At 42.8% G+C, this 22740-nt stretch overlaps 2 protein-coding genes across 2 annotated transcripts in view; both read left to right on the top strand.

The window, feature by feature from the left end:
* Window positions 1-22740, top strand: part of LOC141047266 (uncharacterized) — an 801716-nt gene that overhangs the window by 441081 nt on the left and 337895 nt on the right. The gene's annotated exons all lie outside the window — the stretch shown is intronic.
* LOC141047259 (uncharacterized) overlaps window positions 15271-22740 on the top strand; it is a 39359-nt gene continuing 31889 nt past the window's right edge. The window contains exon 1 of the mRNA XM_073542262.1: window positions 15271-15353. The gene's annotated coding sequence lies outside the window, so the exon portion shown is untranslated. The remainder of the gene's footprint in view (window positions 15354-22740) is intronic.

Below are 22740 nucleotides of genomic sequence, written 5' to 3'. Positions count from 1 at the left end.
TGGTGTCCTACACCCAAGAACATCGGTCCTTCAGATGAAAGAAGTATCTGAGGGATCCCGACAGTTTCCTGGCGCCTGAACAGGGACCTGAAATAGGCACCTCTCCGAGACTACCCGACCTACGGACCACTCCGGTTACTGATGAAATTGTGAACAGCAGACCTAAATACCTGGCCAGGTAAGAGATCAATTCTTCTCTTCTCTGCTCTTCATAATCTATCATTATAACTAAGGTCCGTATCAAGGGGAATCTAGTAGAGGAGGGGGCCGTAAAATCAGGTCCATATAAGAACTCTGAGGAAATCGGGTGTGACACGCATATGTAATTTCTGCTCGAATGAGAGGTTATTGTAGATTCTGCCTGTATACTGCTATCTTTAGGAGAAGAGCTGATGCAAATCAAAATGGGTATGGTGCATGGACGTTTGCGGGAACAGTCCCAGGGTTGAATATACAAAAATTTCACCACGTACGTAAGGGAGATGAATGGTGGATATTACTAGCATTAAATACACATATCCCATTGAATGATACGTTGAGAGGTCTAACATTACGGAATCTAAGGCTGGGTGAACAGTTCATACTGCGCAGCCCGAACGGACAAGTTTTTCACAATAGACGATTCCGCGTTAGGAATCAAGGAGGTCGTTGAGTGGCTGCTTTGATCTGAAAGATTGTGGAAAGTAGAAAAATAAGCTGCACAGTAGGTATTCGTTCAAAGAGTGGTGATATTGTCTAACTGGGTTATGTGACAGCGTCCTTTCGGGGAGGTCACCGCCTAAGCTTAAATCAACACCCTTTACGAATAAACCTTGTGACAGATAAGAGTGTGATAGAATGAGCACAGGATCATGAAATAAGCCTGTGACGAGATATGATTGAAGAACCCCAGTAGATGGACACTTTATTTACAATCCTGTGTGTTGTGGGAGTGTTACTGTTCGGATGCTACCTAGCATATAAGTACACGAGACACGTAGTACAAGGAGGAACAGACACCCCGTTTAACCTGTTGGCACCTTAGGAAGAAGGTAACGAGGTATAGTAGAGCCTAGTCTTGAGCTTACCCAATACACCACCTAAGGCAGGGGACCAACAGGAAAGAAACAAGAAAAACAGGATAAGAATAAAAGATAAAATGGGGAACAATCAGGGAAAGACACCCGAAGAAGGAGACCGGTTATGTGATATAATTGAGGATAGATATGGAAGTAGTGCAGCAAAGAACCTGGAAAAAGTATTAATCAAATCCAAAGAGCAAGATAGTCAGGCTGTGTGAATCCTTGTATATATGTCTATGAGAACCTCTGAATAAGATGAAAGATGAGTAATTGAGTAAAAAAAAAAAAAAAAATCAGTGAATGAGCACGTATGAATGAATCATCACACATCATTTTTGTGTCAAGAGATTTGTGACCTTTCTAGTTGTGGTGGAATCCTGGACAGATGCGTTATAGATATTTCAAATCTACATCTGAGACTGAATGAATTGAGTAATGATATAGTTCGTGTTATATGTGGCATTACATTGTAAAGTTTCCTGAATGCATTTGGCCAGAAAAAGGGCAAGGCATGGTTAATCTCATTATACAGTTATCTGCCCTTACAGTGAAATCCCGTGATTTTGAGTTTCTTTGTAGAAATTGATTTTGATAAGTCTAAAGAACTACAGAATTCTGTGAAGGACGACGCTGCATTCTGACGGGAGGGGGGAAGGATGGCGCTGCGCAGTTTTTCTTCTCCCTTCGCTCTTATCTCTGCTGAGTGTGAGCTGTGCTCAAAATTCTCTGTAATTCTATCCGTAAGGTACGCGCTGAAAGATTTGTGCATTTTAAAGCAACAGTACTTAATTGAAGATTGGAAGTTAAAAGTAAGATATGGTGCCTAATTTAGAAGGGAATTGTAAGTGATTGTTTGGTCATTGTAAGTGATTGCTTGGTCATTAATGTGTTTGAACCTGCTTCTAGTTGTGTGATTGATTTGTATAGCAAATTGTGTCAAATTACAAAAGACAGAGAAGGAAGGAAGCAGTAAAACAAGTGGGACAAATATTGAAAAAGGCAAAAATACCAGAGTGTGAATGTTTGGATGTACAAAAAGGCACAGACAAGGGAAGAAAATAGCAAGTGAATAAATGATGCTTGAGAATGTGCAGCAGTATGGAAGGTGTATTATGAATGTTTGATTGACAAAGTGTAACCAGAGACCCAGACAAAACAGATGGACTTGTAAACACTGTGGTCAGACTCAGACAAACCCAGACTGAATAGCTACTTGTGTGACCTGTGCTACTGACCTAAGAGAATTGCACTAAATCCTATCCAGACAAGATCATAAGAAGCTGACATAATAGTGTGGATAGTGGGTAGTGGGGACATTGGCCCTTGAGGAGTAAGCTGACAGTAGACATCAGACGACCAACCCCATCAGGACCTAGAAGTGTGACTAGAATAAGAAAGATGCAGGTGTATTATCCCTGGAGCCCCTCTGACCAGCTAGCTTTGCTGAAGCAGCTGCCTGACCCTGAAGACCAACCATTCCCGTTTTACAGACACATAAAGGAAGTACAGCAGACATATAAGTGTACCTGGGCAGACCTAGAGAGGTTGGTGAGTTTAAAGGCAGGTGACGCACTAGATCATATAATTAAGACACATACAGATGTGACAAAGAATCAGGTTGGGGCATGGATGATAAATCTGCACGATCTGGGGAGACGTACTGTGAGTCACTAAGACAATGGGCTGCAGTGGAACAATCAGAGCAGTCTGTACTCCTGACTAATGTGACACAGCAAAAAGGAGAGAGTGTAGAGATGTACTTTGGACGGTTACAGCTGAAATGGGCAGACATGGGGTACATTTGCATAAACCCACTTGATGTTAGAATACTGGTGAATGCATTCATTGACGGTATGAACAAAGACTTCCGAGACGCAGTACAGACAGTCAGACCTGATTGGAGATATGTAGATCCGAAAGACCTCCTTAAGGTAGCTAAAGAAATTGAGCAAACAAGGACAATAAGACGACCTGTCATGTATGCTGAAGCACAAGGAAAAAAGTGGAGACGTAATAGGGAAGGCATGTGAGATCACACTGACGTTTCTTTTGACAATCTATTCCCCACATGACATCCATGCCATACTCCTACAAGTTCAACCAAAACATCTGTCTATGGCCAGACAGCTCCGACTTGAGTGTGCTCTACTAATTCCTGAGTATGTCACTCCTCAAAAGATGTAACGTTCTGAATCCAGCCACCCTCCTGCCTGTGGATTCAGAAAAGGGGGATTGGTGACCGTATTAGCAAGTGAGGAAGGATACTTTGACATGACGCATGAACATGTCTGCATAGAACTGATGAGTCAGGAGACAGTTGGGTTTGCACACATTCATGAAAAACCTGTTCCTAATGCAGACTTTGAGTTTCTTTTTTGTAGATGGCCCCAGATACCACCAGGATGGACGATTCTACACTGGATATGCAGTAGTATCCTCACGAGGTAATCCGAGCGGAACCACTCTCTCCTCACATGTCGGCGCAGGAGGCAGAGTTGAAGGCACTCACTGAGGCGTGTAGAGCCGCTGCAGGTAAAGTCGCTAATATTTTCACAGATTCGAAGCCCATTAAAAATGCAGAGCTGGTGAAACAATTGATGGAGGCATTGATGTTACCAGTCCAGGTTGGCATTGTCAAGGTAAAAGCACACACAAAGGTGACTCCGTGGAGGTAGAGGGCAATAGAAGGGCGAACGAGGCTGCTAAAATAGCACAAGGCGGCCTAGAGAGAGCAGTGGACGGTGGCGGGGAGTCAGCGTATTCCAGCCACATTGGGTCTAGATGTCCTGAAATCCCTCCAGCATAAAGCTGCCCAAACAGAGAAGGTACACCGGGGGAGACTGGGAGCTGAGCTGAACTCAAATGGAGTATGGGAGAATAAGGATAAAATGTGCCCACCAAAGTCCCTGTTCCCAATCATGGCGCAAGCAGCACATGGCCCCAATCACACCTCAAAAAGTCACATGTGTGCCATGGTAGATGCCTTCTGGATCGCTCCTGGCTTCAGTTACGCAGCCGCGAAACTTGTACAATCATGCCTCATCTGTGCACAGCACAACCCAGGTAAAACAGTAAAAGTCCCTAAGAAAGCGACACCTAGGCCTCTCTACCCGTTTCAGAGACGGCAGATTGACGACATACAGCTACCAAGGTAGGAGTGTATGCAAATATCCTAGTATGTGTAGATCTCTTCTCTGGTTGGCCGGAAGCCTATCCGGTAAAACGTGCAAATGCTAAAATGACTACAGACAAACTGATGAAAGAAGTGATCTGCAGGTATGGTGTCCCAGAAACCACAGAAACAGATAGGGGTGCACACTTCACGGGAGAAATAAAGAGGGAAGTCATGCAGGCCCCGGGTGTACAGCAAACATTTCATACACCATATAGGCCACAAGGTAGTGGGAAAGTGGAAAGACTAAATGGGACACAAACTGAAAATTCAAAAGGCCATGGCAGACACAGGAAAGAGCTGGGTGGAGTGCTTGCCTCTTGCACTCTTTTCAGTCAGACACACTCCAAATAGAAACACAGGCTTGTCTCCTTCTGAAGTCCTGAGACTTAGAGATCAGTATGATAAAGACAATGATCGTACTAAAGATAGTTGGTGGTCAGACACTTTCTCCTTTCTTAATCCAGCTAATTGGTTTAAGGGTATTGGAGGCTGGATAGCTGGGATTATACTAAGTTTATTACGTATTGCCGTTTGTCTCCTTATAATATATGTGCTATTGAAACTTGTTTTTTGGTGTATCTCTGTATGCAAGAAAATATGTAGAAATAGATAAGGAAGTTTGACTGTAAACAACAAGAATTTAACTATTATTCCTTTGAGTCCTAGATTGACATCTCATTTCTGGCATGAAGGAGCGTACTCTTGCAATGATGGACGTGGCTTCAGTATCTGGGGGATGGAGAAGGTAGAAGACCTGTCTCCCTTGGGCAACCCGTCGGCCTGGGATAGTACCTGGTGAACGAGCCACTATCCGCTGTTGTTGCAGGATCCAGTGTTCCAGATTGTGGAAAATGAAGATGTCAAAGGGGGGAATGATAAGAACTGAATGAGTTAAATGAATTCTGCTGAACTTTATCTTTTCTTTGAGGAGATGTCTCAGACATCTCCCTTGTGAACCAAGGTCAAATATTTCCTGCTTACATGGCAAAGCTGTTGTAGAAGTAACTATTTTTCTTTTCTTTATTGCGCATGTCTGTAAATGTCTAAATTCTTTGCTATAAAAGATGGAAGCCTAACTGATAAGCCAGAGGCGCTCAGCAGGCATCCCGAGTTGTATCATACAGCTTGTGTCTGTGTAATTCTTCTCGACGGGGCAATCAATTAGAGACATATGGTGTCCTACACCCAAGAACATCGGTCCTTCAGATGAAAGAAGTATCTGAGGGATCCCGACAGTTGGAAAGAAATGAAGTTGGACACTCATGAATTTTTTGAAGGATAATGTATTTTTGCACCATTAGGTGGCAGCATAACAATAAAGAATATATATAAGACTATATGATGCATTTTTTCAAATAATTTTTAATAAAACTATGTAAATAACGAGAGATATTTATAAAATGCACATGGTTTATCCTTCTATTAATTGATGTGGATAATTAATTTCCAGAGGTTAATATATTTGAATTAAGGACGACTTTATGGGAGGATAATTGTGTCCTGAAAAAATCTGTATAATGGATACCACGTTTTAAAAGGACGTACCACGTGTTGTCTAATCATGTACCATTCTTAGTGTGCGTGTTTTATTATATGTCATTATATTAAATAAAGAATTATCTATTTTTTTAATAGTTTCCTAAGTGTTTTTGTAGGATAGTTTAATTATTGGTTGGGAAACTTAATATTTTTGCCCAAATTATCAGATGTTTAGGTCTAATATTAGTCAGCTGCCCCCACCGCTCTCTGCTGAATGTTGGTTCATGGGCAGATCACTCTGCTTGTGTCCAGTTTGGCGTATGGAGGAGCTGCAGACGGCTGCGGACTTCCTCCGTGAAGCTCCGCCCCCGGCCGGACCTCCTCCCGTCAGCTCCGCCTCTTTCGGCATGCGGCCTGCGTACCCTATCTTTAGCATTAGGTACGCAGGCCATGCCGATGAATGCAGAGGCATCCGCATGCATCGTTTTGATGGTGTGGCGACCTGCACCAAACGCAGCATGTTGCATTTTGGGGCGGTCGCCGCACTTTCAAAAAATCGCATGCGCAGGCATCCGCATTGATCGGCATGGCCTGCGTACCCAATGCTAAAGATAGGGTACGCAGGCCGACAGAGGCGGAGCTGACGGGAGGAGGTCCGGCCGGGAGTGGAGCTTCATGGAGGAAGTCCGCAGCCGTCTGCAGCTCCTCCATACACTAGTGTGAAACTAGCCTTATTTCTCCTGCTGTACCTCACACTTGTGTCTCTGACTCTTCCATCAGCTGCTGCAGTCCTGTGGACTACCCTGGAGTAGTATCTGATGTCTACCGGCTGTCCAGCCTATCCTCTCCACCAGTAGGCCTAGTGAAGACCTGGTTGACACCTAGTTACGCCCCTCCAGGGTAAACCCAGCCTGTGGATCAGTGGGTCCACATCCACAAGTGTTACACCAAGTAAGGCTGGTTTCACATATCAGTGTTTTGGCGTCAGTCACAGTCCGTCGGCTCGACGGATCCGTTGCAGATTGTGCAAAAACTGATGCGACGGATCCGTTATTTCTACAGAATCGACTAGCGGATCCTGCGAAAAAACGGATCCAAAGCTTCAGATTTTTCATCCATTTCTTCCGTTTTTTTTACATTTTTTAAAAACGCCAAATGGGAGGCTCCCAAACGTTTTTGGCTACTGAAAACGTATATATACAGTGTTTCTACACCCCATCTTTGACAGGTCATAGAGCAAGTGGCCAAAATGGAAGGTGTTATTGCGAACATTGTGAAGATCTAACACGAGCGTGAAGAAGAATGGATGAGTGTGCTTTTGCATTCTAAAATCCAAATGGCGAGTTCTGTTGACCGCTATTAACCTGAAGACTTAGACTGTGGATGAGGTGGTGAAAGCTTGTGTGGTCCTGCACAATTTTCTAATATGCAAGGAACAGGTTGCCATGGATGACAATTTGGTTGAAACCACCTTGTGTGATTATCAAAATATCACTTTTCAGAGTCCTGTAGCAGTTTCAAGCATGAGGGACAAATTTGCTGAGTACTTTATGTCACATCAAGGAAGACTAGAATGGCAGTATGATATGGTTTGATATCTTTGATATAATGCATGTTGGAGTACCAAACTTATTGCAGTTGTCATACCATGATTATACCATGTTCTTTTGTCTATTAACCAATGTTTTGTAGCTTGTTACCCAAAGTTTTGTATGTTTTGTAACTTAACCCCAAGTTTTGTACCTTTACCCCAAGTTTTGGGGCGGTCCTCATGTGAGCCAGTTTCTTTGTAGCGATTGATGGTTTTTGCCACTGCACTTGGGGACACTTTCAAAGTTTTCCCAATTTTTCGGACTGACTGACCTTCATTTCTTAAAGTAATGATGGCCACTCGTTTTTCTTTACTTAGCTGCTTTTTTCTTGCCATAATACAAATTCTAGCAGTCTATTCAGTAGGACTATCAGCTGTGTATCCACCAGACTTCTGCACGACACAACTGATGGTCCCACCCCCATTTATAAGGCAAGAAATCCCACTTATTAAACCTGACAGGGCACACCTGTGAAGTGAAAACCATTTCCGGTGGCTAGCTCTTGAAGCTCATCAAGAGAATGCCAAGAGTGTGCAAAGCAGTAATCAAAGCAAAAGGTGGCTACTTTGAAGAACCTAGAATATAAGACATATTTTCTGTTGTTTCACACTTTTTTGTTAATTATATAATTCCACATGTGTTAATTCATAGTTTTGATGCCTTCAGAGTGAATCTACAATTTTTATAGTCATGAAAATAAAGAAAACTCTTTGAATGAGAAGGTGTGTCCAAACTTTTGGTCTGTACTGTATATGTATACCTTTTTTCTATGTGCATGTTTTTTTTTTTAATTAGTGATCTTTATTGAGATTTTCAATAGAAAAAGGTAAAACAGAAAAACAAGAACCCACAATAGATGTACAGTGGGGAAAAAAAGTATTTAGTCAGTCAGCAATAGTGCAAGTTCCACCACTTAAAAAGATGAGAGGCGTCTGTAATTTACATCATAGGTAGACCTCAACTATGGGAGACAAACTGAAAAAAAAAAATCCAGAAAATCACATTGTCTGTTTTTTTTTCATTTTATTTGCATATTATGGTGGAAAATAAGTATTTGGTCAGAAACAAAATTTCATCTCAATACTTTGTGATATATCCTTTGTTGGCAATGACAGAGGTCAAACGTTTTCTGTAAGTCTTCACAAGGTTGCCACACACTGTTGTTGGTATGTTGGCCCATTCCTCCATGCAGATCTACTCTAGAGCAGTGATGTTTTTGGCTTTTCGCTTGGCAACATGGACTTTCAACTCCCTCCAAAGGTTTTCTATAGGGTTGAGATCTGGAGACTGGCTAGGCCACTCCAGGACCTTGAAATGCTTCTTACGAAGCCACTCCTTCGTTGCCCTGGCGGTGTGCTTTGGATCATTGTCATGTTGAAAGACCCAGCCACGTTTCATCTTCAATGCCCTTGCTGATGGAAGGAGGTTTGCACTCAAAATCTCACGATACATGGCCCCATTCATTCTTTCATGTACCCGGATCAGTCGTCCTGGCCCCTTTGCAGAGAAACAGCCCCAAAGCATGATGTTTCCACCACCATGCTTTACAGTAGGTATGGTGTTTGATGGATGCAACTCAGTATTCTTTTTCCTCCAAACACGACAAGTTGTGTTTCTACCAAACAGTTCCAGTTTGGTTTCATCAGACCATAGGACATTCTCCCAAAACTCCTCTGGATCATCCAAATGCTCTCTAGCAAACTTCAGACGGGCCCGGACATGTACAGGCTTAAGCAGTGGGACACGTCTGGCACTGCAGGATCTGAGTCCATGGTGGCGTAGTGTGTTACTTATGGTAGGCCTTGTTACATTGGTCCCAGCTCTCTGCAGTTCATTCACTAGGTCCCCCCGCGTGGTTCTGGGATTTTTGCTCACCGTTCTTGTGATCATTCTGACCCCACGGGGTGGGATTTTGCATGGAGCACCAGATCGAGGGAGATTATCAGTGGTCTTGTATGTCTTCCATTTTCTAATTATTGCTTCCACAGTTGATTTCTTCACTCCAAGCTGGTTGGCTATTGCAGATTCAGTCTTACCAGCCTGGTGCAGGGCTACAATTTTGTTTCTGGTGTCCTTTGACAGCTCTTTGGTCTTCACCATAGTGGAGTTTGGAGTCAGACTGTTTGAGGGTGTGCACAGGTGTCTTAATATACTGATAACAAGTTTAAACAGGTGCCATTACTACAGGTAATGAGTGGAGGAAAGGAGACTCTTAAAGAAGTTACAGGTCTGTGAGAGCCAGAAATCTTGATTGCTTGTTTCTGACCAAATACTTATTTTCCACCATAATATGCAAATAAAATGAAAAAAAAACAGACAATGTGATTTTCTGGATTTTTTTTTCTCAGTTTGTCTCCCATAGTTGAGGTCTACCTATGATGTATATTACAGACGCCTCTCATCTTTTTAAGTGGTGGAACTTTCACTATTGCTGACTGACTAAATACTTTTTTTCCCCACTGTATATATGCCTCTAACCCTATTCTCCCCTTACAAACAATATTTTAATAGTTAAATGGTATAGCTGATTACAAATAGTGCCACTCCCAGAATTGTTACAATAGTACAACGGAAGATCACAAAAACAGGTTAATATAAGTCTCGGTTAAAGAGCTACATATCTAAAGTCTCCTTATTGTAAGCTAGACCAAATTATCACTTAATCTCTGTCAGAGTCAAATCTTATTCCAACTTTATATCTTCGTACTAAGATAGACCCAACCTGAACCTGCTCAGCTCTGTCGAAGCAAGACCAAAATGATCAATCCAACATGCCCATATTTTTTCAAATTTGGGAATAGAATTTCTCTTGCGATAAATACCTTTTTCTAAATTAACTAGCCAGTTAATTTTGATTACATATTCTGCAATTGAGGGGGTTTGGTGGGAGATCCAGTACTGGGCTATTAATTTTCTCGCCATAAAAAGCATTCTAGACACAGCTAACTTCCCAACCTCTTCTGTTGGCAAGTCTTCTATATATCCTAGGATACATACAAAGGGGTTCTGCTCAGCTCAACCGAATATACTCTATTAATTATCCCTATTACTCCTCTCCATAACACATCAAGATTTGGACATGACCATAACATGTGCAGTAGGGAGGCTGTGTCCATTCGACATCTTGGGCAAAGAGGATCGGACCTAACTCCAATATCGAATAAAAACTTGGGGGTGTGATAAACTTGATGAATTACATGTAAATGTGATAAACTGCTTCTCCCAGCGAGAGTTCGGGAACTCTTTCTAATATTTCTGACCATAAATTGTCCTCAATAGGACCAATATCTCGCTCCCACCTCTCCTTCGCACGTACAGGATGATTCAGAAGCACCAAATGTAGCATGTTCCAGTATAAATGAGAAACCATCCCAGCTGTTCCTGTGGATTTTTCAATACGCTGTATAATCTTATTCTGTGGTATGGATCTTCCTGCAATGAGACTTTCTGCTTGGTACGCGTGTCTGAGTTGTAAATACTTGTAAAATTCTGAATTTTGAATCCCAAATTCCATACGTAAATAAGTAAAATCTCTAATTCTATCTCCCTCCAATATATGTTCAAATCTGCGTATCCCTCTTCGGGCCCAACTTTCAAAACCCTCCAAGTGGCTGAGACTAGAAAGGGAAGGGGTATTCCATATAAAAGTCTACTGAGTCACCCCATAAATATCCTGCATTTTTTTTAACTTTCTCCCATAATTTGTGTATTAGGGAATCCATGTGTTTTTGTGCCAAAACCCCGAGTCCAATACCTCGTACAGACTATCTAAGTCAAAGTATTGTTGCAAAAGTTGACGCTGACCTCCCACTGGATCATCCCAACCACGTATGTGTTGTAACTGTGCTGCCGTGTAGTACACCCATGGGTTAGGGACAGCCAAACCCCCATTGCACTTTTCTCTTTGCAAAGTTTCCAATCTAATCCGTGGAGGTCCTTTACCCCATATTAGCTCTCTAAATAGTGAATTTATCTTATGGAAAAATCTCTGCGGAATCCATTGTGGTGTATTGTGTAGCATATATAGTAATTGAAGCATCCAAATCATTTTGACTAGGTTAGTTCGTCCCACCACCGATAAAGGCAAACGTAGCCAGATATCTTTTTTAAGCTTAAACCTAGAAAGAATGGGGAGGAGATTGAGGCTCTCATAATCACTGACCCGCGGGGTAATCTGTATCCCCAAATATTTAAACTGTGAGACCACCCGTAGGCCTGATAAATCATAATTGGATGTATTAGCCATATTATCCATCGGTAGAAGTGCTGATTTGCCCCAATTGATCCTCAACCCTGAATATTGCCCAAATTCCTGAATTACCCTCATGGCCTCTGGCAGCGCATGAGATGCGTTAGCCAGAAAAAGCAATGTGTCATCGGCATATAAGGCAACCTTTTCCTCTAGTCCCCCTCGTTGAAACCCCGTTAATTTTAAATTAGATCTAATCATTGCTGCCATAGGTTCAATGGCCATGGCGAATAACAATGGTGACAAGGGGCATCCCTGTCGGGTACCTCTGCCCAAGTGAAACGGAGTAGTGAGATGGCCATTAACTTTAATTCTAGCTTTAGGAGAGCAATATAGGAGCTTTACCCAAGAGATAAATGAATCCCCCAGCCCAAATTTATGTAGTACAGCCCAGAGAAATTCCCATTCTATAGAATCAAAGGCCTTAGCGGCATCAAGAGAGCACACCACTCTATCTCCCGAGTTGTCGGCCGATAATTGTATATTAAGAAATACTCGTTGAATATTCACCGCTGTTGATCTGGAGGACATAAATCCAGATTGATCTGTATGGATCAGGGAAGATATCACTCTGTTCAGTCTGGTGGCCAATACTTTGGCAATAATTTTAACATCTGTAGGCAATAGGGATATAAGTCTGTAAGAATCAGGCGATAAAGGATCTTTGTCTGGTTTAAGAATAACTACAAATAGAGCCTCCTGCATTGATGGGGGTAGAGAGCCAGTCCCAGCCGCCCCCTGGAAGGTCCTAAGGAGCTGGGGAAGCAAGATATCTGCAAACTTTTTATAGATTTCCGCAGGTATGCCATCCGAACCTGGTGATTTATTAGTGGGCATAGAGGCAACCGCGTATTGTAATTCTTCCAACTGTATTGGACTATTTAAATAGATCCTGTCCGTGTCTGAAAGTGTGGGCAATGAGATACCTTCTACAGTTAGGTCCATATATATTTGGACAGAAACCACATTTTTCTAATTTTGGTCCTAGACATTACAACAATGAATTTTAAACAAAGCAATTCAGATGCAGTTGAAAGTTCAGACTTTCAGCTTTCATTTGAGGGTATCCACATTAAAATTGGATGAAGGGTTTAGGAGTTTCAGCTCCTTAACATGTGCCACCCTGTTTTTAAAGGGACCAAAAGTAATTGGACAATTGACTCCAAGGCTATTTCATGGACAGGTGTGGGCAATCCCTTTGTTATGTCATTCTTAATTAAGCAGATAAAAGGCCTGGAGTTGATTTGAGGTGTGGTGCTTGCATTTGGAAGGTTTTGCTGTGAAGGAAACATGCGGTCAAAGGAGCTCTCCATGCAGGTGAAACAAGCCATCCTTAAGCTGCAAAAACAGAAAAAACCCATCCGAGAAATTGCTACAACATTAGGAGTGGCAAAATCTACAGTTTGGTACATCCTGAGAAAGAAAGCACTGGTGAACTAATCAATGCAAACAGACCTCTGCGCCCACGGAAGACAACAGTGGTGAATGATCGCAAAATAGTCTCCATGGTGAAGAGAAACCCCATCACAACAGCCAGCCAAGTGAACAACACTCTCCTGGAGGTAGGCGTATCAATATCCAAATCTACCATAAAGAGAAGACTGCATGAAAGTAAATACAGAGGGTTCACTGCACGGTGCAAGCCACTCATAAGCATCAAAAATAAAAAGGCTAGACTGGACTTTGCTAAAAAACATCTAAAAAAGCCAGCATAGTTCTGGAAGAACATTCTTTGGACAGATGAAACCAAGATCAACCTCTACCAGAATGATGGAAAGAGAAAAGTATTGCGAAGGCGTGGTACAGCTCATGATCCAAAGCATACCACATCATCTGTAAAACATGGCAGAGGCAGTGTGATGGCTTGGGCATGTATGGCTGCCAGTGGCACTGGGTCACTAGTGTTTATTGATGATGTGACACAGGACAGAAGCAGCCGAATGAATTCTGAGGTATGCAGAGCCATACTGTGTGCTCAGATCCAGCCAAATGCAGCCAAACTGATTGGTCGTCGTTTCATACTACAGATGGACAATGACCCAAAACATAAAGCCAAAGCAACCAAGGAGTTTATTAAAGCAAAGAAGTGGAATATTCTTGAATGGCCAAGTCAGTCACCTGATCTCCACCCAATTGAGCATGCATTTCACTTGTTAAAGACTAAACTTCAGACAGAAAGGCCCACAAACAAACAGCAACTGAAAACCACCGTAGTGATGGCCTGGCAGAGAATTAAAAAGGAGGAAACACAGCGTCTGGTGATGTCCATGAGTTCAAGACTTCAGGCAGTCATTGCCAACAAAGGGTTTTCAGATCTACCTCTTCCGACAAGCCTACAACTTGCAGTAACCACCGATCCACCAAACCGCTGCACGACCAGCTCTACCCTCGCCTACTGTATCCTCACCCATCCCATTGTAGATTGTGAGCCCTCGCGGGCAGGGTCCTCTCTCATCCTGTACTAGTCGTGACTTGCATTGTTTAAGATTACTGTACTTGTATGTATTATGTATACCCCTCCTCACATGTAAAGCGCCATGGAATAAATGGCGCTATAATAAATAATAATAATAAATGTTAAACAGAGCTGACAGCTGCTGCTCGTGTCTATGGGAAACTTGCGATATCTGTGGCATTTTATCTTCAAGGTCACTAATCCTCCCTTCTGAGGCTGCCATACCATCATTAACTTTCTGGAGGCCCTGCCTCATGCCAGAAATTTCCTCTTTAATTTGTCCCATTTGAGTGCTGAGGGATGACAAGACTGTGCAATAATGATTTACAGCAGTTAGGATGTTCTTCAGTGTAGGCTCTGTACTCTGTTGGAATGTGGCTGAGATTTCAGGATTGTCCTGTGTACAGGATTGCGGTGGATGGGAGTCAGCACTACTCCCCCCATTCTCCCTAATGACGTCTTGGGAGTTAATCTGTGTGGAGTCAGATTTCTCCTGCAGCTGTTTGTATGGGGCCTGGAAGCTCCTATCTGCTCCCCTGGCATACTCTGTCAGCTTCTCCGCTGCATGTATTGCTGCCGCCCTCCGAGTACCTGGAGTGGACGGCCGTGATGCCATCTTGGAAATCTCCTTGTTTTCCCGCCGCTGTCACTTTTGGCTTTTTGTTTGCTCCCCCGGCCATAAAACCGCCTTCTGTGGGTACCGATGCGAGCAGGATAGACTCTGGAGGTAATGAGGCTGAAAATTAACTCCGTTACGGCCCAGTGGAGTTCAGGATAAGTTCCCGGAGCGCTCCCTCCCTGCGTCTGCTCACATCCTCAACCAGGCCACGCCCCTCTATATGCATGTTTATATTAACGCTAATATTATTCTTCTTTTTTGCAGATCATGTAGGGAACAGGGCTTTGCCCCCCTTCCTTCTTTTTCCTCCCCTTTTCTTTTCTTCCTTTGTCCTTTTATTTTCCTTTTTGCCCTCTTTTTGCTTTTTCTTTCCTTGATCCTCTTTATTCAACTCCTCTTTCTTCTTTCACTAATGAATGCATGACTCACATCTATTGAGCTTCTTTGTATGTAGTGGCATGTACATTGGCTCATACACATTGCTTGTGGATGCAATTCCCATGCATGTGAAGACCGTCAGAATCGGCTTGTTTCGTCTACACACACGGAATAACACGAGCTATATGCACGTGCGCACTCCCTTCTTTTGCCTCTGCCTTCAGCTGCAAATGCCTGACACTGGTCATGTGATCTGACGTCACCTCACTATAACAGGTCCTGGTTGCACTATTTAGGTAGCGCTCTTCTGGGATACACCATGCACGCTGCTCTCCATGGCTGCAGGTAATTATTAACTTTGTAACATTTACTTACCTATTATTTTGTCTTTCCTCACTTTAACCCTTCTTTGTATCTGCTCCCGTCACCTTGTCTCGGATCTGCTCCCCAGTAGGGGGTATTTCTCCATTCATGGGCTGCTTATCTTTGCAAATATGGACAACAGATTATGTTTCCTTGTGGTAGTGACAGGGGTCCTTAGACCTTAGCATTTTTCCCTATCATGGCAGTTATGTTTTGTTCCCTCTTTTTTCTTTCATTCTCTGCTTTCATGAGACATGTATGCATGTATATATGTGTATATATATGTATATATATGATGGTCTTTGTTTTTTGATTATATAGTAAATATAAAGGGTTTCTACAAGCCAAAGGTTGTGGCGATTGAGCTATATCTTCATTTATATGTGTCTGTATAATTAGTCGTGCTACGATGATGATGAATTGAGCTGTTGTATTTTTCTTATTTTGTGATTCTTTTCTACTTTGTTTATTAGAATTAACCCTTGATAAAGGCCAAATAGGGCAAAACTTGGGGACAACATGTTCTGCCTACATATTTTCGTATATTGGCTGTGAATTCCCAGTTTGTAATGAAAGAAATGATGAAATGAAATAAATAAACCATTTTTTTTGGAGTTATATCATGTGGATTCTTTTCTCATGTTTTGAGTGCTAGAGGTGTCTTCGTAATATTGCCATTATTATATTTCCTCTAAGCACCATACTCACGATTTTGAGCGCAAGTTGGACCTTGACTTTGTACTACTTAGGGGTCATGATCCATGCTGGATTAGGACTGATATAAAGCACAGCTAACCTTTTTTTTCCCTAAGCTGTGCTTAAGGTGTTTTTGCCCCCGGTGGTCATTAGGATTATTGCACTGTGGTGTCGTTTGTTCTAAGTTTTCCCCCCCGGTGGTGGGGAGCATCATTGCACTCTTGTTTGTTTAGTTAAGTGCACATCATTGTAATACAGGTATGATTGCTGGCTCTGCTATAAAAGAGTCACAGGTGTTGCAATCAGTGTTGGTGATAGTGTTCATTTCAACCATCCTTGGTGGAGGAAGGAGCTGGAGAGCAGCTCTGACAGAGCCTGGTGTGAAAGGAGTCATAGGGGATTTCCTTAACTCTGACAGAGCTTGGTGGCAGCGATTCAGGAGAAGAGCTGCATGCTGGTGGTGGACTCTGTTGCCGGGAGCAGGTGCAACAGAGTAAGGCTAAGTTGTGTTTCTCCGTTTGTTTTCTCCTTAGTGTTTATTAGTACAGCGGTGGGGCCAGTGCCTGCGCCACCCAGCTCCCTAGCAAGGGATAGGTGTAGAGTGTGCTAGGGCGACAGGTTCGTGATTGGCGCCCGGTGCGGAACCGGCATAGGGAACGTTAGGAGCGTTAGGGACACTGACTCAGGGGAGTGCAGGAGGTCTCCATGTCCCCTTTCCCTATCGCAGGGCCCACCGTTGTAACTGTTTCCCTACCCCTTGTCTTGTTTTAGTTACCGGCCTGCGAGCCGTGTCACACAGGACAGTATCATGTGCCACGTCCTGTTGTTTTAGTTACCGGCCTGCGAGCTGCGTCACACAGGACGGGTCCACGTGACATTTGGTTTACAAAGCAAGCACACTTTGTACCCTTAGTGGCACTACCTTCTGCGAAGACCTTGTCTAGGTTGTTCGTTCAACATGTGGTTCTTTTGCATGGTGTACCCTTGAATGTGGTGTCTGACCGTGGAGTGCAGTTTGTGTCCAGGTTTTGGAGGGCATTTTGTAAAAGGTTGGGTTTTTGAGTTGTCCTTTTCATATCATCCGGAGACCAATGGTCAAACCGAATGGACCAATCAGTCCTTAGAACAAATTTTGCGCTGTCTTGCCACTTCCAGTCAAGAGGATTGGTCCGATGCCTTGCCTTTAGCAGAATTTACGTTCTATAACCATCTTAACCACTCTACAGGTACCTCCCCTTTCTTCTGTAATTATGGGTTTAATCCACATTTTGAGTTTTCTCGTCTGGACTCTGGTTGCCCGGGGGGCTGATATTGCTGTACAGCAGATGGGGAATTTATGGCGGGAGGTCCAAAAGAATATAGGGGAAGCTCAGAAGAAGTTTAAGGCTTTTGCAGACAGGAGATGGACGGCGAGACCCCCCTTCGGGATGGGGATAAAGTCTGGCTGTCTACTAGGAACATTAAGCTTAAAGTTTCTTCAACGAAATTGGGACTTAAGTTTATTGGCCCTTATGAGATTACGGAGGTGATTAACCCAGTGGCATTTCGTTTGCGCCTCCCGGTGTCTTTTAAGATCCCTAATGTATTCCATAGGGCTTTGCTGAAACCATTGAGGGCTGTGAATGAGGCATCATTGGGTCCCTCACCGCCTGTATTGGTGGATAGTCAGGAGTACGAGCTGGAGTGCATCAGTTGATCTGCCGTTCCCTCCAGTATATTGTGCACTGGAAAGGGTATGGTCTGGAGGACCGATCCTGGGTTCCTGCCCGATCGGTTCATGCCGATCATCTGGTGCGCTCCTTTTATGCCCGGTTTCTTGGAAAACCTGGAGGTCCGGTGGCACCCAGTTGAGAGGGGGTACTGTCATGACTCTGGACAGGATGGTTCCGCTTCCATCCCGGTCAGGTCAGGGTTAGTTCTAGTTCGAATCTCTTTGGTTCTGGAGCAGCTGTTAATGTTGGCAGTTCCTGAATTTGCTGTATACTTGGTTTGTGGTTGCTGACCCAGGTTACTCATCCGTAAACATTGTGCCTCTGTGCTTGTGTGCTTTGCTATGTATGACCTGGTTTGTCCCTTGACTTTTGCCTCTGCATTCTGCTTTGTACTGCTCTGTCCTTCCCGGTAATCTGACTCCTTGGCTTGTCTCCGTTTGCATTCTCTTATCCCTAGGTACCTCGCTCTCGTCTGGCATTTGACCCTCGGCTCTCCTTTGACAGCGTTTACTTTCTGTACCTGTACTCCGCGCTCAGTTGCTTTCCCTGTCCTCATGCGTGGTGACTACAACCCCCCGATCATGTGACTGCTTAGTTCCAGGTCCTGTGCTCATGGTTTAGTCTCAGGTCCTTGTGCACTGCGTGCCTGGTTCCTCCACTCCCTGCACTCTTTTAAGTGCCCCCTGATAGCGCTCCCTAGCCTGCGCCAGTGACACCATTGGTGTCACCACATGTAATGCACATGTGAGAGGGTGATGAGTGGAAAATTGCATTTTTAACATCTGAGGGCCAATTTGGAAATCTCATCATGCTGTTTGGGTTAACTAATGCACCACTGGTATTTCAAAATTGTATGATCAATATTTTTTTCTAATTGTTTTGGAAGGTTTATTGTGGTATACCTTGATGATCTTTTAATTTTTTCTCCTAATCTGGATTTGCACAATTTTTTAATAATTTACCCATTATGTTAAACAAGGGTAAATTCCCTTAGTGCCACATAAATGGCTCTAAAGAGTGCAAATTTATAATATGCAGGGGGTTGTGAAATTATACGATATCTATTCTATCAATTATGTATCTTATATAGTGTTGAGCATTCCGATACCGCAAGTATCGGGTATCGGCCGATACTTGCTGTATCGGAATTCCGATACCGACTTCCGATATTTTTTCAATATCGGAATTCGGCATCGGAATCGGAAGTTCAGTTGATTGACGGCCTGACGTCATCATGATGCGCGGTGTGTGCGCATCATGATGCGCCGTCATTTCGGGCCTTCCGGGGGTCTCTGCCGGCCTGCCGGGGGGCTGTGCCGGCCTGCCGGGGGGCTGTGTGGACTGCCCGGGGTCTGTACCGGCCTGCCGGGGGGCTGTGCCGGCCTGCCGGTGGTCTGTGCACCCTGTGGGGGTCTGTACCGGCCTGCCGGGGGGCTGTGCCGGCCTGCCGGGGGGCTGTGCTGATGTCCGGGGGTCTGTGCAAGCATCGTCCGATGGGACTACAAGTCCCATCTGGCGATGCCTGCTACCATGACAGTGATTGACACATTAGCCAATGATGGGACAGTAGTAGTCCCATCATCCGGCTAATGTGTTAAATGTTAAAAAAAAAAAAATAAAAAAAAAAATACTACATACATACTACATGCATGCTACATACATACTACATGCTACATACATACTACATATATACTACATACATACTACATACATGCTACATACATACTACATGCATGCTGCATACATACTACATGCATGCTACATACATACTACATATATACTACATGCATGCTACATACATACTACATATATACTACATGCATGCTACATATATACTACATGCATGCTACATACATACTACATGCTACATACATACCACATACATACTACATGCATGCTACATACTACATGCTACATACATACTACATATATACTACATGCATGCTACATACATACTACATGCTACATACATACCACATACATACTACATATATACTACATGCATGCTACATACATACTACATATATACTACATGCATGCTACATACATACTACATGCATGCTACATACATACTACATGCTACATACATACCACATACATGCTACATATATACTACATATATACTACATGCATGCTACATACATACTACATGCTACATACATACCACATACATGCTACATACATACTACATATATACTACATGCATGCTACATACATACTACATGCATGCTACATACATACTACATGCTACATACATACCACATACATGCTACATATATACTACATATATACTACATGCATGCTACATACATACTGCATGCTACATGCATGCTACATACATACTACATACATACTACATGCTACATACATACCACATATATACTACATACATACAATACATTCATACAATACATACATAGACATACAGTACATATAACATAGAGTAACATACTTACCAATACTTGTCACATTGTTCCCCGAAGCCATTGTCGTCTACGGAATAAATATTAACATAACAAACCACAAAAATACTCACCCACGATCCGAAGCAGTCCACGAGTGTGTCCCACGACGATCTTGGGTAGAGAACTGCAGCATCAGATGATGCTGCCGTTCTCTACGGGCTGCAGGAATCCAATGACGGAAGGTAGGTATCCTTCAGCACTGTATTCCTCCGCCACTTAAAAAAAAAAAAGTCCCTAGTCTCACTTTATGCCATTGCTGCGTGGGAATTTCCCACACAGCAATGGCATAAAGTGAGACTAGGGACTTTTTTTTTTTTAAGTGGCGGAGGAATACAGTGCGGAAGGATACCTACCTTCCGTCATTGGATTCCTGCAGCCCGTAGAGAACGGCAGCAACAGCTGATGCTGCAGTTCTCTACCCAAGATCGTCGTGGGACACACTCGTGGACTGCTTCGGATCGTGGGTGAGTATTTTTGTGGTTTGTTATGTTAATATTTATTCCGTAGACGACAATGGCTTCGGGGAACAATGTGACAAGTATTGGTAAGTATGTTACTCTATGTTATATGTACTGTATGTCTATGTATGTATTGTATGAATGTATTGTATGTATGTAGTATATATGTGGTATGTATGTAGCATGTAGTATGTATGTAGTATGTATGTAGCATGCATGTAGCATGCAGTATGTATGTAGCATGCATGTAGTATATATGTAGTATGTATGTAGCATGCATGTAGTATATATGTAGCATGTATGTGGTATGTATGTAGCATGTAGTATGTATGTAGCATGCATGTAGTATGTATGTAGCATGCATGTAGTATATATGTAGTATGTATGTGGTATGTATGTAGCATGTAGTATGTATGTAGCATGCATGTAGTATATATGTAGTATGTATGTAGCATGTAGTATGTAGCATGCATGTAGTATATATGTAGTATGTATGTAGCATGTAGTATGTATGTAGCATGCATGTAGTATATATGTAGTATGTATGTAGCATGTAGTATGTATGTAGCATGCATGTAGTATGTATGTAGCATGTAATTTTTTTTTTTTTTTTACATTTAACACATTAGCCGGATGATGGGACTACTACTGTCCCATCATTGGCTAATGTGTCAATCACTGTCATGGTAGCAGGCATCGCCCGATGGGACTTGTAGTCCCATCGGACGATGCCTGCACAGACCACCGGCAGGCCGGCACAGCCCACCGGCAGGCCGGCACAGCCCCCCGGCAGGCCGGCACAGCCCCCCGGAGCCTGCACAGCCCCCCGGCAGGCCGGCACAGCCCCCCGGCAGGCCGGCACAGCCCCCCGGAGCCTGCACAGACCACCGGCAGGCCGGCACAGACCACCGGAGCCTGCACAGACCCCCTGGCAGGCCGGCACAGCCCCCCGAAAGGCCCGTACAGACCCCAGAGAGGCTGTACAAGGGCAGGAAAGGGTTTTTCTTATTCCGATACCGGAAGTCTCATAGACTTGAATGGGACTTCCGGTATCGGAATCGGCGATACCGATACTTTTTTTAAAGATCGGCCGATACCATCCGATACGATACTTTGAAGTATCGGACGGTATCGCTCAACTCTAATCTTATATCATCTCTCCTTGTATATAAGATTGCTTTTTTAGTTCTGTATATAAGATTACTTTCTTAGTCCTGTATATAAGATTGGTATCTTACTTCTGTATATAAGATTGCTTTCTGAGTTCTGTATATAAGATTTCTTTCTGAGTTCTATATATAAGATTACTTTCTTAGCTCTGTATATAAGATTGCTTTCTTAGTTCTGTATATAAGATTGCTTTCTTAGTTCTGTATATAAGATTTCTTTCTTAGTTCTGTATATAAGATTGCTTTCTCAGTTCTGTATATAAGATTGCTTTCTCAGTCCTGTATATAAGATTGCTTTCTCAGTCCTGTATATAAGATTTCTTTCTTAGTTCTGTATATAAGATTTCTTTCTGAGTTCTGTATATAAGATTGCTTTCTTAGTCCTGTATATGATATTGCTTTTTTGGTTCTCTATATAAGATTGCTTTCTTAGCTCTGTATATGAGATTCCTTTCTTAGTTCTGTATATAAGATTGCTTTCTTAGTTCTGTATATAAGATTGCTTTCTTAGTTCTGTATATAAGATTGCTTTCTTAGTTCTGTATATAAGATTGCTTTCTTAGTCCTGTATATAAGATTGCTTTCTTAGTTCTGTATATAAGATGGCTTTCCTAGTTCTGTATATAAGATTGCTCTCTTAGTTCTGTATATAAGATTGCTTTCTTAGTTCTGTATATAAGATTGCTTTCTTAGTTCTGTATATAAGATGGCTTTCCTAGTTCTGTATATAAGATTGCTTTCTTAGTTCTGTATATAAGATGGCTTTCCTAGTCCTGTATATAAGATTGCTCTCTTAGTTCTGTATATAAGATTGCTTTCCTAGTCCTGTATATAAGATTGCTTTCTTAGTCCTGTATATAAGATTGCTC

The sequence above is a fragment of the Dendrobates tinctorius genome, unplaced genomic scaffold (assembly GCF_039654945.1).
Source record: "Dendrobates tinctorius isolate UK_male_01 unplaced genomic scaffold, ASM3965494v1 ptg000126l, whole genome shotgun sequence".
NCBI lineage: Eukaryota > Metazoa > Chordata > Amphibia > Anura > Dendrobatidae > Dendrobates > Dendrobates tinctorius.
This window is presented reverse-complemented; position numbering and strand designations above follow the sequence as displayed.